We start from the raw sequence: 14,054 nt of genomic DNA, 5'->3' as shown, positions 1-14,054 counted from the left end.
CAACTGGTGTAAAGTCTGCGAGTAACCCGTAATGCAAATGTTTCTGCATTTCCACTCTTTTTAAATTACAAACCCATATATACAACAATCAATTACACAGACCAATATCTACTTCTCGCTCTGCACTTTCTGTTGTACTGGATGCTTTGTTCCCATTAACCGATAATTAGGGATGTGCATTCATTTCAAACGAATGCTAAAAATGGGATGAATGAGGTAAGTTTTCCAAATGGACCAAATTGAAAATGATATCGGATGAAAATAAAACTCGACTATTTTGAAGTTCTTCTGTTTTTGTGTGTAGATGGGGAAAACAGTTTAAAAAGGCCTCTTAGAAGCCTTCATATCCCCCTAACAGCCCCCAAAGTAGCCTCAAGGTCTGGACTGGCCTCCTCGGTCCCCTCCAATCCTTCTCTTCCCATGGCTCCTCTTATCCCCCATCCCTTCCGAAACTGACTTGGATTAGGGGCTGGGGGTCGGGGACCTCTCCAGCTCTCATTTACCCCAACCGTGAGGTTTCTGTGGTCCCACTCATTCCTCTCCTGTTCAGGTATCTTTAGGACCCGTCCCTCCTGAATAACACTGAAGTGACAGTATGGCTGGTGACGTATTGTATGTCACATCAGTGTTGCTCTAAAGAGACTCAGACAGGGAAGGAGTGGGCATTGCTTCTACTCTTTAGGATCATTAGACCCTCAAGGACAGAGTAGGTGGGGGGGGGGGGGGGGGCAAGGAAATCCACAGCCCCCAGCCCTGGTGAGTTTTGGAAGGATGGGAGGTTGGAAGGATCTTAGCTAGGCCCCCCAATTAAATGAACTGAAAAACAAAAAAATAACAATGAAATGAAAAACAACCCGAAACAAAAATCTTGGGCCTGTAGATCCCTATAAAATCATGCTTGTAAGATATCAGATCTGTTTTTGTTCAATGCATATTTCCCCACCCACCAGTTCAGACTGCTCCTCTGGACATGTTTAAGTGGAAGCTGAATAGGTTTCTCATGGCAAACAGATGAGTAATCATGACGATAAGTTACATCTTGGATGATGATCCAGGGAGATGTCACCTGGGTGAAGAGGAAGGCAGTTCTTCCAAAGGGAGTTCAAATTAACTGCAGGAAAATGCTCCCCTTCCCCAGGATGACTACTAGGCTGCTGCCAAGAGAAGAAAGGTTAAACACAACGGGCACGCTAGCTCCTTTCATGGATAAAAGAAGTCATTAAAATTAGAACTGAAAAAAATATAATCAAAATATAAGCTCTGTTTAAGATAAGAGTCATTTTCAAACAGCCCAAATAGGAAAGCCAAGAAAAATGTACCTATCTTATACCAGTTTTCAAAGCAGATTTAATGCACATAAGTCCACTTTGAAAATTATTATCCCACCTACCACTGGGGGAAGGCGACTTTTTCCTGAAAACCTTCGTACACATTGAGTTTCACACGTAAAGGTCCTTTTGAAAATGATTGCCAGTTAATTGAGGAGGGGGAATCTAGAGTGATTTCTCAGAAGGGAATGCGAGCAAATAACAGTGACGTACCTTTAATTTATTGGCCCTTTTATCTGCTCTAACCCTTTTTTTTTTCCCTTTCACCACTAAAGCACTGACAGAGGGAGGTTGCTGAAGCCTCTGGAAGCTCCTGGGGACCCAGCTGATTAATAGCTCCAGGATGTAAATGCTTGACCTCACACGAGACCACTCAAGTGGTTTAACAGCTCAGCAGCCCAGAGCAGTTTTGTGGTTAACCAACCCCTTTAAGGCTTTTAGTGAAGTGCATAAACTGGGCACCACTGGTTTTTTGGAACCGGGTTTGCAATAAAGCCCGCAGTATCAATAATATTACTGCTGGGTTCCTAAAGCCGAACATTTTATCCCAGGGAATGGGGGTTGCAAACTGTGTGAAAATGACACACTGACTGGATATCAGGGTCGTAACAAACCCCCCCCCCCCACGACTTCCATGTTTCAAGGGCGACTGACCGGGATTGTAATGCCGGAAGCCGCACACATTCCTGTTCCCTGGAGAACATTTTCGGAGCCTAAGGGGGCTCTATTTTCCAACTGTAATCCAGAATCATTCAGTTCACCTATCCTTTCTGACACCAACCCCTTCAAATATAAATCCTCTCTGACTCCTGCCAGCACCTTGTCCTGCACTCACCCTCAGTTGCTGCTACTTCCTGCAGTTTTACCATTCTAGGTTTTGGGGTTTTTTGCCTTCCTTGGGCTCTCCAAAGCTTTTTTTTTGCCTTCCTTGGGCTCTCCAAAGCTTAAGTGCCACATTTTTATCGTTAAGATTTTAATGGCGACGTTTTATTCAGGGGAAAGCACGAGTGGGTGGGTTAGAACTGGAAATATCCAGAAAAGTTCCAACCCTTATCATTAAGGCCTCAGCATACCAGACAGTTCTAGCTGGATCCAATTAGTCCCGAGCAGATAATGACATTATAAACTTGTGATTATGGGACCTATGCAATAAAACTCGTGCTAAGAACGATTTAGCTTGTGGCTTAGTAAATGTTTTACATGCACTTTAAAACCCCACTTAAGATGCTTCATAATTAACGTTACAAAGGGCATGATAAACCTGTCCCTCCATAGCATGGCCTCAGTATTAATAGTGACATTTACCCTGAGGACTATACCCAGAAAATATTTTTCTTTTAGATTGTTAATTTTTGTTGTACGCCTCCTTAATTGGTTTTGCTCATTTCAAATGAATTTTGTTTTTGTTTTGTCAATCATTCTTTTGTTTTTCATTAAAGTCGATGGGAGAAGCAATGCATGATACTTTGAGCTCCACAGCTGGGGTCCTTTATTTAAGCTTAGTAAAGCTTGCAGGTTGAGTCAGCAGCAGAAGGAAGGATATTTGAAGAATGGGGCTAAGTGACACCAAGAGTGGCCTGAATTGCCCAAGGCACCATGAGAGGAGCAAAGCTGAACCAAGGGTGGCAAGAACATCCCAAGGCTCCAAAACAAGGGGGAAAAGAGCACCACAAGGGTGACTTGAAGACCCCCAAGAGACCGTGAAAGGTACAGCAAAGAGGTAGAAACATCAGATTGGCTTGGCAAAACTAATAGTAGGTTCCCCAAGGGAATTTAAAAGCAGAAGCAGAAACACCCAAGGAACCAAGAGAAACTAGAAGTAATAAGGGTACTGGTGTTTAAAAGCATAAGTGCAGAGCGGCGCAGGAAGAAGAGTGATATCCAGTAGGGGTGTGCATTCATTTGCAATGTATTGGTAATCCGCAACGTATAGGACCATATTCGTTGTATTCGCAGGGAAGCGAAACATATTGCGATTCCCCACGAATACAACGAATCTTCACTGAATTATTCGGCCATCTAAAGGAGCGGATTTAAACAACCCCCCCCCACCCTCCTGACCCCCCCAAGACTTACCAAAACTCCCTGGTGCTCCAGCGGGGGGTCCGGGAGTCATCTACTGCACTCATGCCGTCGGCTGCAGGTATTCAAAATGGCGCCGATAGCCTCTGACCTTACTATGTCACAGGTGCTACCGGTGCCATTGGTCGGCCCCTGTCACATGGTAGGAGCAATGGATGGCCGGCGCCATCTTGTGCGATTTATCAAAGGAAAAGTACACTTATCTTTTCCAAAGAAAGCAGTCTAGAGCAGAAAGCTCGTCAGTTTGCTCTATCAAACGCCCGACACCACTTACAAATTGGGAGCCAAAAAGCAGGTTCCTGTGTTATACGGCATGAAGTGGGACCCGCCATCTTAAAACTGACGTATTTAAAGCCACGTACAGCTTCAAACACCGACCAATCAGAACTAGAGTTCAACAAACAAAAGGATGCTATTGGAGGATTAAACTGCCCTTTAAATCAATGAAGTCCACTCGATGGCTTCATTCATGCCTTGAGGGAATTCCATACAGAGTCTGAAGATCCATCTTTGCTCTCTGTAATTCAACAGGGACTATTATACATTGGTCATACATCGAGACCGATTAGGACGCGTTTAAGGGAGCATAGAAGTAGACTTAAGACAGGAAATGTGGAAGCACCAATTGTGAAGCACTGCTTGTCAGCAAGTCACGATTTTTCAGACCTCCGGTGGACCATCTTGGACATGATCCCAGAGAATACTAGAGGGGGAGATACAAAGTCCCTGTTGAATTACAGACAGCAAAGATGGATCTTCAGATTCTGTATGGATGGCGGGTCCCACTTCATGCCGTATAACACAGGAACCTGCTTTTCGACTCCCAATTTGTAAGTTTTTGACAGTGTCCAAAGCCCCTGAAGAAGAGATTTTCGAAACACCAGTGGTGTCGGGCGTTTGATAGAGCAAAGCTGACGAGCTTTCTGCTCTAGACTGCTTTCTTTGGAAAAGATAAGTGTACTTTTCCTTTGATAAATTGCATTGGATTGGAGTTAAAGCTTTCACAAGTTAAAAAAAAAAAGGGCATCTTTCTTTTTCAAAAAAAGCTTTTGTGCTTATAATAGTGGCATATGTTAACGTGACGAAAAAAAAGGGTCGCCCCATGATTATAAAAGGTGAGTAAGCACATTTATAGTAAGTGCATAAAGATTTGAAATGCTGTTTCAGTGTATATGTATAGTTGCTCATATATGAGGGTGAACCCGTCTTGATAAGTTCACGTTAATATATTTATTTATTTATTTTTAATTTTTATATACCGATGTTCCTGTAAAGAATACATATCGCACCGGTTTACAAGGAACTGAACAGTCGCCTCCAGGGCGGAAATACATTAAAACAGTCGCCTCAAGGCAGAATACATTAACACAAGTATACAGGAAAACTATTAAAAGAGAACTTTCATAAACTCAATTAAATGTAACTGTGAACCATAAATCAGGAACCATAAATCAGGAACATATGTACAGAGGTAGGTATATCGTCTGTCGCTTCACCAGATTTTAGCTCTCAGGGAAAGGTTGAGTGAATAGCCAAGTCTTTAGCTTCTTTTTGAATGTCGGAAGGCATGGTTCTTGGCGGAGGTCCGGTGGGAGCAGGTTCCAAAGATGGGGACCTGCAGTGGACAGAGCTCGTTTCCTCAATGAGGTTTTTGTTGGCTGGGTGTGAAGCATGTTCTGGTATGCACTTCTGATCGGTCTATTGGAGACGTGTTGCTGTAGTTGGAAGGATAGGTTGAGGGGGGAGATGTTGTGAAGAGCCTTGTGAATCATCATGAGGGATTTAAATTGTATCCTAAATTTTATGGGCAGCCAGTGAAGATTTTGGAGGATAGGGGTGATGTGATCCCATTTTTTGGTGTTAGTGAGAATTCTGGCTGTCGCGTTCTGGACCATCTGAAGTGGTTTGATGGTGTTGGCTGGCAGGCCCAGGAGGAGTGAGTTGCAATAGTCCAGTTTAGGGAGGATGATAGATTGTAGTACCAAGCGGAAGTCTTGGAAGTGTAGAAGAGGTTTTAATTTTTTTAAGACTTGCAATCTGAAGAAGCAGTCTTTGGTAGTATTGTTTATGAACTTGGTGAAGTTGAGTTGGTTGTCCAGAAGTACACCAAGATCTCTTACTTGTGGTGTGTGGTCGATTGATGTGAAGGAGAGTTGGGTGGAACTAGTTGGGTTGAATAGAGAGCACTTGTCTGGAGCTATTATGAGGATTTCAGTTTTGCTAGTATTTAGCACGAGGTTGTGATGTTATATGTGAGTTAAAGTGACAAGCCATAGGTGCAGAGCAAGGTAGCAAGAAGAGTGACATCAAAACCCCAAGGCAAAGAGTAAGGTCAAAGGCAGGAAGAAAAATGGCATCCAAACAAGGCACCAAAGGAGAGGCAAAGTGGTGCCAAGCATGGCATGAACACTCCAGTAGTCGTTTAGAAGGGCAGCAAATCATTATCTTGGCACGGAAAGACCAATAAACAGTAAGTACCATAAAGGAATTTGAAAAGAAGATAGTTGGAGCAGAGGCAGAACCACCCAAATGCAACAAAAGGGGCTCGGAGCAGCAAAAGCAACTGGCATTGAAAACCATAAGCCATAAGTGCAGATCAAGGATCTTGTAAGAAGGGCAGTACAGCCCAAAGGAAGGCATTAACACCCCAAGGCACAATAAGTGGACTGAAGCAGCAGCAACAATAGTATGAACACCCAAGGCATAGAGAGCAAGGTATGGCAATCAGCATCAAGCCCCCTCCCCCCCCCCCCCAGGCATAGAAGGCAGGCAAACAGCACAGTGGCATAAAAACCCCCAGGGTATAGAGCGCGGAATATGGAAAACAGCACAGTGACATCTAAATCCCAAAAAGTAAAAATGCAGTCTGTAGTAAACAATGCAGTGGCATCAGAAGCCCCAAGGCATACAGCGTGGGGTATGGCAGACATCACAGTGGTATCAAAATACCCAAGGCATAGAGTATAGGGTATGAAAAATAGCACAGTGCCATCAACAACAGTGGAATGTACAGTTTAAGTTGCCAAAAGTGCAGCAAAGCAGCACCAACAATGATATGATCAACCCAAGGCACTGTGAAGGGTCAAAATGATACCAGTCCAGGGGCGGCAGGAGTTCTCCAAGGCACCATGACAGGGGCAGGAAGAGGCCAAGCAGTCACAGCAAGCCACGGACCTAAAAAAGAGGTGGTGTGAGAGGAGAAACTTGCAATTTGTTTTTCTTTTATATTTTTTTTGGAGGGTGGGGGAACAAGACACCCCAGGAAATGCTGGGCCACATTGTCAAGGTCCTGCTAGATGGCGACCTTGTCTGCCAATGGATTTGTGACCTTGCTTTTTAATGGGCATTGCCAGATACTGTGTGACTGATATTTATGCTGACATCTCCTTTGCTAGGGGGGGGGGGGGAATTCTCCTCTGCCAACTGTCATGTTTCAAGAGAGAACATTCTGCCGTGGCCAGGGAGTGGAAGTGGAGGCCGACAGGGGTAGTGCTCTGGCTGACACTTCTTTGTGGGATGTCCACTCTTTCCTTTACTGCATTTCCAGTCTCCCTCTGAATGTCTTCCTCTCAGAAGATATGTTGAGGATTGTACTGCAGACAGAGGTGTTGAAGCATCTGCACTATTGTAGTAGTTTGTTGATTGGGCTTCCCAATAAGTTATGCCTCGTGCTGCAGTTCATCTAGCATGCAGCTGCGAGGTTGATTCGTGGTAGTGGCCCCCGTGATCCCATTTCTCCAATGCTGTTTAATCTTCATTAGTTACCAATACAATGGAGGTTGAAATTTAGGTTGCTGGTGATAGGTCCTAAATGATTTTTAATGTTTTCAGAGGACCGATGTGCAGTGGGGCACAGCTTAGAATAGGATGAGCCTGCATGTACATTACGGTCTTCTGGAAGGAAATTTCTAGCTATTCCTCCATTGAGTAAGTATAGGTTACAGTGGACATGAGGGCGAGCTTTCCTTTTCGTTGTTCCCACCTTGTGGAATACGTTACCAGTGGACTTGAGAGAGGAACGAGATATGAAAAGCTTTAGAAAGAAGGTAAAGGCGTTGTATTTTAACAAAGCTTTTAGTTAGTTTTATTTTGATTTATATTATTTAGTTGTTTTCGATGGAGTTTGATTTTCTAGTTTTATGTATTATTTATGCACGTATATTTAATGTAATCCTCATGAACTATGATGTGGAAGAGGCAGTATACAAGCTTGTTCAAATAAATACATAAATAAATACTTGAGATGACCAAAGCATAAACTATAGTTTTTAATGCACCTACGTCACCAGCTTCAGTTTCAAGTAGGCATTTTTTCCCATATAAGCTACCTGCAGCTCAAAGTTTAATGATGATTTGAGTTTAACTCCCAAAGATTTTATTTCAGATATAGTTGTAATTGTCACCCTATCAATTACTGGAAGCATCTGCAAACTAGCAACATCCAAGATCCAATGTACAAAATTTCACTTTTACTAGGATTTAAAGCCAGTTTATTTTCAATAAGCCATACTACTATTTCAATTAAGCGTTTATTCAAGTACGAAATGGCAGCCTCAGGATCTTTATCTAGAAGAACAACAAACTAGATGCCAGAAGCATAAATATGGGTAATAAACCCAAATGACCAAATAAATCTGCCCAGAGGATGTGAATAGATATTGAAAAGAAGTGGAGACAGAGATGAGCACAGATACCATAGACCATCTCTCTAGCAGCAGATATTATACCTCCAAAACATAATGAAAGGAAGAAAAATATCCAGGCGATTACTCCCCCTTCCAACCCAAGCAATGGGCAAGAGGTAAAAAGGCAGGAGTGGTCAACCAGGTCAAAAACCATTTGAAAGATTCAATAAGACCAGCAACAGCCATTCCTTTCTATCAAGAAGGGCCAAAGTGTCATCCAAAACTGCAATTAATGTAGTTTCAGTACCACAGCCTGGACAGAAACCCGCTTGACTATCACCCATACCCTCCCTGCTGTCCAATAATTCAGAATAGTACAAGTCCAACGGAATAAAGCTAGGTAGCCGCGTGTCGGCCATGACCATGTCACTGACCACCATAAAAATCAGCCAGGGATGACACTGCGGCCTTTCATGATCACATCTGTAATTTGGATAGCTCAAGTATAGCACCGTCTTTGAACTGATTCATTTGATGATCCAAAGAAAGGTCCTGCCAGCTGTAAAAAGTCCAGTTTTCCCTTAGATAAATAATGATACTGAAAGGAAAAGTAAACTAAAGTCAACCTCTAGTATTAGTGAATGGTCTTTAATGGTTTTTGAATATATTTAGAACTGATTCCAAATGTGTTTGTGGGGACCATTATATAAAGAAGCTGCTGCTCGTGGGTAGTTCATATTATTAGATGACTTTTTAAGGTATTGATGATTGCTATTCTGTTTCAAATTTGTCATTCAGAAGCAGGATGCATGCCAAGTATGCAGTTGGCCACAGTCTTGCCATCCAAGCAGAATTTCTTCAGCATTGTCGTCGGCCAGTCAGCCATCACACAGATTAAAAGATATTGTTCTTAATTGGACTTCCTGCACAACATGTGATTTACCAGCAATTATCAATAATCCTATGCTCACGGAGGTTGGCCAGTTTCAAGAAAAGAAGATTTCCTGGCACTTCTCCTAATGAGCTTGCGATGCAAGGTGCATCAAGGGCTTACCATTTATCTCACTTATAACAAAGGTTACCAACTGGACACAGCTCGAGCCGCTCCTGGTTTTAATCCCAGTGCATCTATGAACTTGTATTTCTGCCTTTTCAAAAACTGGAGCTATGGGGGTAATTTTCAAAACTTTTTACATGAGTAAGCAGGTCTTTACCTTTGTAAAAATCATTTTCTGTTTGAAAACTTTCCTGTCTCCTCCACGTGGGGGGGGGGCTAGGTTAGATTGGGAACTGAAGGCATGTGCAGGGATTTCATTTTTAAAATCCCCATGTGCACTTTGCATCTGCTTCAAAGCAGGTGCAGGGCATGCTGGTACAAAGTACCCACATTCACCCCGCTGCTCGCCTTTGAAATATAACTTGCAGGCCCGGCCTGCAAGCCCTGCGGACAGGATAAAAATTGCCCCCCAGAAGTCTGTGGAACAGTGGGGGTGAAATGAGAAGTAACTCGTCCTACCTGGAAAGCTGCATGCCAGCAGCCCTACGTGTAGGTCCTAAAACTATGTTAAGGAGCCGAAGTAGTAGAGTGAATTAACATTATTAACATTAATATGTGTTAAACACTAAAAAAAATGGTTAATGGGGGTATACTTGGAAAATAAAGCTTTTATTTTCTGTCATTTTATTTTCTTTTATTTACTATTTTGTAACATTTTGTACATGGTTTCACAAGCTCTGTCATTTATTTCATTATGTTGTTTATTTGGTTTCCAATAAAAACTAGGGGAGCTGATGCAATATTGGTGCATAAAATCCTAATGTGTGACCTGCCACCTCTCCTGGGCCTGCAATGCAATATTTAAATGAAGGGTCTCACTAGCACCTCCTTAGAATCGGGTGCACAGGAGAGGTGGCTGTCAGTGCGGGTTGGGAAAAGGGACGCTCAATACGAGCCTCCATTTTCTCCTGCTACTGGCACAGTATACATGCACAAGATGCATGGCCTGGACCGGTTATCTTTCACATGTATATTGGGCCCCCAGAACTTTTTTTTTCCCCTGTATTTGCTTTCTGTGGTTCCTCCTAGTTAGTATCATGACAATACTAATAGAAGGAATCAAAGAAAGCATGATTTTTTGTTTTAAACAATGAGCCTTTGAGTGCGGCATAGCTTTAAAATTTGTCATGTTGCAATGGGCACATTGGCCACAAGAGACATTTTTTGCATCACTGGTATTTGCTAATAGCACTCATCTACATGGAGTTTACATGTGATGAGTGCTATTAGCTACGCGGTGGTTTGACATGTTTTGGACACGCTAATCCCTGTATTGCATTGAGAGCTATGGACGCACGTCCAAAACACCGTCCAATCGCATGTTAAGCCGTGCACTGGCTGCAGCGCATGGTATTGCATCAGCTCCTATGGGAGAGGCAATGCATCCTATTTGTGACTCTAACATTAGGGTTTTCCACCAAAGATGGCAAAATTTGCAGGGGTGTCTGAGCAGCAGAGACAAGAGCACCACAAGGCACGAGAGAGGGGCAAAGCTTCATGAACCATGGCCTAAAGACTCCAAGGCACAGCGAGAGGGCAAAGCATCACAAACCATGTGATGAACACCCCAAGGCAAAGAGTAAGGGAAAGGCAGCAAGAAGAATGGCATCAAAACTCCCAAGGCAGAAAGTGCAGAGTGAGGAAGCAAGAAGAGTGACCTCAACAGGCCAAGGCACCGTGAGGTGGCTCAGCAGAATGAACACCGCAAGGCACAGAGTAAGGGGTAAGGCAGCAAGAAGAGTGGCAACTGTACCCCCAATACACAGAATGCAGAGAGGCGGCAGCAGCAGCAGCAACAGTAGTGCCCGGATCCCAAGGCATCCAGAAAAGGGCAGCAGTAGGGAAGATTTTTCTTTTTTTTTTAAATAATGTTTTCGATTTTTGGAGCCGAAACACCACAATGCAACCAACAGCAAGGCAGTGCAGGAGGAGCAGGCCGGTCAGCAGAAGCAAAAGTGGTGATAAAACAGCACCTCCCATGATAAAACATTGTGGCATAATAAATGACCCCCCCCCCCTTACTTAACTAAATTTCTCTGGCTGGTGCTAAATATCGGCACTGGCCAAGCAAATTTTAGCCTCTCCCTGGAACCAGCCCCACCCTGCCTCTCTTTATCTGGTTAAATATTAGCCAGCTAATGACTTAGACAAGGACATTTTATCTGCTTAGCAAGGTGAGAAATTTAAAACTTGGGACTTGTAGAGTTTCCCAGACAAACCCTTTGTGTGTGTTAAATGGGGACATTTTTTTGCTGTTGTTATTTTTGTATGATAAGAGATATAGAGCCCTACGTTTTCTCCATTCCACGCCTAGGGAAAAATTCCTTACTGAATAAGACCAGTTAAATTATTTTTAAACATCCAAACAGGCCTCATGGCATTCAAAGCAGAAAAGATATAGTGTGTCTAGATTTTAAAGCATGCACACATTTATACAGAAGGCGTTCGATGGGAAGAGTTTTTCTTGTTGACATCATCGGTTTGGAAGACAAAAGGAAATATGTTTTCTCTTTAGAATGGCAGGAATTTTGAACTAAAGCAGAAAACATTTTTATCCAAGTGCAGTTCTGTCAGCACTCACAAGGTAAATCGTATGAATTTCTAAACATTAAAATCTGCTTTTTATTTATTTCTTTTAAGGGTTTTCTTTCAACATTGAAAAACAAAGGATCACAATGCAGCAAGGGGGGGGGGGGGGAGAAAAGCCTCTAGAATATTTGAATGTATATTTGAGAAGTTCTTGGCTTGGATGAACCTTTTTAACGGTAATGAACAGCAGAATAATTCGTTTTCACTTCCTGCACAGGAAGTAGTATTTTCTGACTGATGCCTCCTTTTTGGCAGTCGCAGGTTCACTTGGAAAGCTTTGCTTGGCACACCTGCCGGTAAAGGTTTGAAGCAGTTCTGAGGCCTACATTAAGACTTCCAGCCAAGTTCCCACCCCGCAAAAATATGCCATCTTCATTACAAACGGTTTGTTGTGTATGTACAAACGAAGAAGTGAAGGATATGCTCTTGCAGATCTGTTAACGCCTTCCTCCTCACTTACACAGTTTGACCGATTCTCTTCGGGAATGCCCCTTCTGGAAAAGGTGGCGAGGACAAAAACGGTAAACGGATTGAGAAAGGCATGGGACAAACCCTGGGGATCCCTAAAGGCTGGAATTGCAGAAAAGGGTGCATGAGGGTAACCTGCATGGAGCGGCAGTTACCACCCTTAGCAGACGGCATTTGGATTATCATCCTTAACCAATTAGCCTTGATTCTTTTGATGCATCTGCAGCATTGCGCTTTGCTTTGACGGTGGGGGGAGGGCAGAGGGGTAGGAAGGGGAAAAAGGGGGAACTGGATTCAGATGACTGCCAAGGCCGGGCCCCTGGTCCAGGGATACTGATACACAGACATTAGGGATAAAGCAGAGGACTGCTTCTGTGTCCAAGTCCAATAGCAAAGCATGTTTAAGCAGCATTGTCTGAATTATCAAGAAGGCTGCTCACCCCATAAAAATATTATTAGCAGTGATTTTGTTATGGGTTTGACAGCAGCAAGATTTTGATTGTAAATATTACTACCCTTAATGTAAGGCTTGCGGGGGGTAACCTGCATGGGGCAGCAGTTACTACCATACGAAACTTACTGGGCAGGCTGGATGGACCATTTGATCTTTTTCTGCCATTATTGCTTTCTTACAATGTAACAGAGATGCAATTTTGAATAACTTGTGACCTGCGCTGTTTGCAATGTATGCTGGTACTTTTATCATGTGTACATTGCAGGCAATTTTTGAAGGGAAATTACCCGGGTCACTTCCCTTTGTATGCGCTGGGCATTAAAGGCTGAGGGGACGGACAATGGAAATGTATGTTTGTTGGATTAGTATATTTACTTGTTTGGATTTCAGGTCCACTTTTGCCGCAACGTGCTGATGACCACGTGATCCAGGTCCCCCTGCTGAATCCCGTGCCTGTTGACTGCCCCCAGCATCTGGACTTCTCCTCTACATCCCACCTTATCCAGGGCACCCAACTACTTTCAGGTTTGATAGGCCTGACTTCGGTATATATAGAAGCCCAATCCGCTCCCCGGGTGCTTCACATACAACCCTCGGGCTAATTTTCAAAATGTCTGTTTATGGATGCATATGCTTCTGAAAAGCATACACATGTTCTATGTGCATAGCAAATGAAACGAATGGAATGACTACACATCCCTATTGATTTCTTTCATAATGCTGGTGACTCATCTGTTTCTTACCCTAAAGCAACCTTCTGAATATGAGCCCTGTAATTGTTTTCAAATTGCAACACACAGGAGTTCTGCCATCAAAAACCACAAGAACGACTATTTAGGGTGTGAGCCATGGTTTTGCACATCTTTATTATCATTAATCCATGGCTTAACTCAAAATATGCAATAAATTGAAAGGGCGGTATTACTGAAACTGGATAAGTCATTACTGCATCTCCCAACCAGAAGGAAAAATCTGGTTCATTTTCAAATAATCAAAAGTGTCAGACTCCATCTATCACTGCTGCTACAGAGGTAGCTGCTTTCAGCTTAGATCTGCAGTGCATACTCATCTGAGCTTAAATGTAATTTGCAGTTTGGACATCTTCGTAGCAATTACATTATTTCGTATGTCTCAAGTTGTATATGCAAGGGAAGTCATAATAAACCTCCTCAGGAAAAAATATCATCTTATGGCCAGAAACAGCCCAAGAATTAAACGAGGACTGCAGTGTGATTATGTGAAATGCTTCTCTTCCCATTCTGCACTGTGCTAAGGTTTTGGGACACAATCCTTTGCAGTAAGCACCTCATTCACTTAATGATTTGCTACCCATGCAGATGTTCCATCCCGTGCACGGGTGGAAAGTTATGCAGTTACGTTTTTGTGTCCGGACGTGTGAAAGCAACACAAATGGGAGAAGGGCGGGAGGAGGCGACCTGTGGATCCCACAG

At 43.1% G+C, this 14,054-nt stretch overlaps 1 long non-coding RNA gene across 2 annotated transcripts in view; it reads left to right on the top strand.

Moving 5' to 3' along the window:
* LOC115100180 overlaps positions 1 to 13,699 on the top strand; it is a 104,179-nt gene extending 90,480 nt beyond the window's left edge. Inside the window, exon 4 of one of the 2 annotated variants that reach the window (XR_003858986.1) lies at positions 12,994 to 13,699. This is a non-coding gene — a long non-coding RNA (uncharacterized LOC115100180). Of the gene's footprint in view, positions 1 to 8,833; positions 9,833 to 12,993 lie in introns of those variants that run through there. The other variant, XR_003858987.1, reaches the window with a different exon arrangement.
* The last annotated feature ends 355 nt before the right edge of the window (positions 13,700 to 14,054 follow it).

Source organism: Rhinatrema bivittatum, chromosome 10 (genome assembly GCF_901001135.1).
Source record: "Rhinatrema bivittatum chromosome 10, aRhiBiv1.1, whole genome shotgun sequence".
In the NCBI taxonomy this organism is placed as follows: domain Eukaryota; kingdom Metazoa; phylum Chordata; class Amphibia; order Gymnophiona; family Rhinatrematidae; genus Rhinatrema; species Rhinatrema bivittatum.
Note: the sequence above shows the minus strand (reverse complement) of the source record. Positions and strands in the feature narration are given on the sequence as shown.